Genomic DNA, 3,762 nt, shown 5'->3' on the forward strand with positions numbered 1-3,762 from the left:
ATAGTATACTGGGGCCCGGTCATCAGGTGATCGGGCCCCACTGCAGTATGGGAGATCACCTGATCGGGAAGCCCGGAGAAGATCACCGGAGGCCAGGAGGATGCAGGTAAGTGTAATGAAGGGAGGGGGGGTCGCAGGTGGGGGAAGGGGGGTTGCGGGGGTCCGTGATCGCGGGGGCGGGGCTTAGCGCCGGGGGGCGGGGCTTAGCGTCAGTGGGGGGGTAGTAGCGGTGGTCGGTCGGCGCATGCGCGGGCTCTTAGTCGCTGTATTTTTTCCGAAAATACCGCGACTAGAGTGCGGATGGGATACGCAGGGACAGAGCTTTATCGCAAGCTCTGTCCCTGCAAGGGATTTATAGTAAATCCCTGTGATATTGCCTGAATTCGCAAAGCGAATTCACTCGGTAATATCACACTACAATCCGCATTCAATATGCGGATTGTAGTAAATAGAGCCCTATACGTGGCAAGTGGCTGTTACAACAGCGTGGCTGCCATTTTGTTTTTTAACACACTACCTGCAACTCTCCTCGTTACAGGAGAGTGCAGAAGCCACACACTGGGCAGAAGGATTGATTCTCCTAGCACACACCCCTTCTACAGGATCCTTTCCAAAAAGGGGCTGTGAAGATAACACTGAGGTGTACAAAGTGCAGGGAATCTGAATTATTGGGAGGAGTGGTGTGAACTCCTCTGTTTCTCACTAGCATTCTGTCTCTGTATTCTGTCTCTGTTTATTCATAGAGTCTGATTCTGCGTGAGTGGCTGTATGTGTATATACCTATGTCTGGACTATGGCTTATTAGAAAATGTTTGTTCCAAATGTAACAACAAACTAAGCCGAATGCTGCTGGCACCACGCTACTGTATGTGATGCTTGTTTAGTAACCGAAGGGGCAGCGCAGACGGGGCACTACGCCCTGTAGTGTGGAGTTTGTGTGTTCTCGCTGTGCTTGCGTGGGTTTCCTCCCACTATAGATACCATTATAATCCTCTGTGGCTATTGCGGTCTCACCTACTCCTGCATGGGCCTCTGACATGGCAGGAGTTATGGCGGCTGTAATGTCTGAATTAACGACCAATAGGAGGTTAACCAACTATCTGAACTGGTACAGATTGTGTACCGCTTCTACATTGTCCTCCACTGCCTATCATAAGCCTGCACTAAGCATCCTCTGCCGACTGTCCTCCAGTCAAATGAGGAACCCCTCACAGCTCTGCGCCGCTCTACCTAGAATCTGCCTCTCAGGGAGTGGAGCCTTTTTAATTCTAGCGGTCAGGCAGATCCTTAATGTACCTGAGGAAGTAGTCCCTGCAGCTCAGCTAGAGCTTCTAGAACAGCTTTCTGTGGCCTGGAAACAACTGGATAAGCGGCTCCAAATCCATGTCATTTCCCTTCCAGCTATCCATTTCCATCATCCATGATGGAACATTGGGAAACACCTCCTCCTGTAGAAAACGCTTCCTTTGCCAGGCGCTACGTTAATTTAGGACTCTTCTGCTAGTGATTTGGAACAACACTGCGATCCAATTTACACTGCAGCAGGAGCCCAGTTTAGACCTACGCCAGTTATCGCTTCGGTTATCTATGCTGTAATTTGCTGGGTGGACCAGTTGATTACGGGCTTGGATACTTCCAGAGCAGAGTTACGATTACTAGCAGAACTCTGTGAGTCAGCAGTTTACATGCTCTGGCTTCTCTTTAGAATGCACAAATCGTTCGCCTGTTACTAAAGATTTCTGTGGAGAAAAGCAAAACTGAGTTTTGTCTCAATATTTTCATGCACCAGCTTAATAGGTTTTAAAAATGACCAGGGTTTCCAGAGAGACAAGTCAGTGCTCGTATGTCCGTTTTTGCTATTTCTGCCCGCAGAGTTCTCTGCTTACTCTCTTGGCAGGCGGATGCAGAATCCAAACGGGCTGTTGAGGGTCTACGGTTCACATATGCTTTTTAGTCCAGAACTGGACAAATGGATATCCCAAGACAAGTAAGTCTTCTCTCTTCCCTTTGAATGCTTCGCAGGAGGACTTACAGGTCCCTCAGTTCATTCCTTTCATGCCCATCCTTTTTGTTAAAGGGCCAGAGGTACCCCCTCGCACATTAGGGGTGGCAGAGGAAAAGGTTGCCCACATACAGTTACACGTCGACAGGATCAAAGACCAGTCGACCAACAGGTGGCTGACTGTCTCCCATCCCGCCTGGGATCTCCTGCGATGGGACCTTGCTTTCCGTGCGGTTCCGAATAGCTTTCGAGCTTTCCACTCCACACAGGTTCTTTTCTACAAGTCTGCCGGTGTCCACGGACAAGGCCCCTATTAAACCTAAAGTCTTAAACCAATATCTTAGACTGTAGCATTTCACTATGGAGTCGCTTCAGTCTGTCATTGCAAGCTTGGAACCGGCAGAGTTTCTCTGTATATAAAGGATGCGCATCACGATGTCCCAAATTGGGAACCACATCAGGCTTTACGGCATTTTGCGATTTTGCAAACTCACAATCAGTTTCGGGCGTGGTTGTTCGGGTTATCCTCGGCTCTCCGTGTTTCCACTAAGTTTGTCTGTCATGACGACTAGTTAATCAAGGCTCCAACGGAATCACTTCTCTTGGACTATGACTTACTGACATCATCAATTTCTAGTTACCCAATCTGAGTCTGTCCGAAAGACTCCATTTCTGGGGATGGTCCTAGATATGACATTACAGAGGATTTTCCTTCCGGAAGACAAGGCCCGGAAAATCCAGTTGCTCTTTCAGCTAGCCCTACGATCAAGGAGGGTGTCCTTGCTTCTTGGCCTTCGTCTCTTGGGGAAGATGTTAGCTGCTTTCAAGGCACTACAATATGGACGATTCCACTTCCGAGTGTTCCAGCTGGCCCTGCTAACACAGGGGTCAGGGTCTCGCCTGCATCTATATCAACTGATCCATTTGGCCCCGGTAACCAGGGTGGTACTCCTTGGGTGGATATGACAGGCGCCAGCCTCTGAGGATGGGGAGCTGTTGTCCTCGACTATCACTTTCATTGGTGGTCCCTACAGAAAAGACAGTGGCCCATAAATGTTGGAACTCAGAGCAGTTTCCCATGCTCTGCTAGAAGCAGCGTCTAAGGTCTCTTCCTGTACGAGTTCTGTCAGACAACGCGATGGCCGTTGCTTACATCCACGCCGGACCGGCAATCGTAGTCGCATGGCAATGAGAGAAGTATCTCAGATTCTCTAGTGGGACGAGAGTCAGTCAAGTAATCTTATCAGCAGTATTCATCCTTGGAGTGGACAACTGGAAAGCAGATTACCTAAGTCGCCAGGATATCCATTCTGGGGAATGGAAGCTTCACCCACACACGTTTCACACACTGGGGTCGTCTTTAGGCGGGCCTCAGGGCGTCTCAATTTAAACATCAGTGACCAAGATACGTGTCAAGAACTCTGGATCCGCAGGCAGAGGCTGTTGACGCCCTAACAATTCCATGGACCTATGACATGGTTTACCTGTTTCCTCCAATTCTACTAATTCCTCGTCTACTAAAACGAATAAAACACGAATCGGCCTTAGTCATTCTCGTGACACTTACCTGGCCTAGGAGGAGTTGGTTCTTCGGTCCTTCTTGGCAGTCGATCCGGGCCACTTCCTCTTCGTCCGGACCTTCTGCAGCAGGGTCCTTTAGTCCACCCGAACTTAGCACAACTGCGTGTAACGTGGTGGCTCTTGAATCCGATATCTTAAGACGGACGGGCATCCCAGACTCTGGTATTCCCACCATGCTT

The 3,762-nt window shown here is 49.4% G+C and overlaps 1 non-coding gene across 1 annotated transcript; it reads left to right on the forward strand.

Annotated features, from left to right (window-relative positions):
- The first annotated feature begins 1,685 nt into the window (after positions 1 to 1,685).
- On the forward strand, positions 1,686 to 1,802 carry LOC148539035 (U5 spliceosomal RNA). Its single transcript, XR_015871373.1, has one exon. It is a non-coding gene; the product is annotated as a U5 spliceosomal RNA (small nuclear RNA).
- The last annotated feature ends 1,960 nt before the right edge of the window (positions 1,803 to 3,762 follow it).

This window comes from Taudactylus pleione, unplaced genomic scaffold (assembly GCF_031769625.1).
Source record: "Taudactylus pleione unplaced genomic scaffold, aTauple2 ptg000032l, whole genome shotgun sequence".
Lineage (NCBI taxonomy): Eukaryota > Metazoa > Chordata > Amphibia > Anura > Myobatrachidae > Taudactylus > Taudactylus pleione.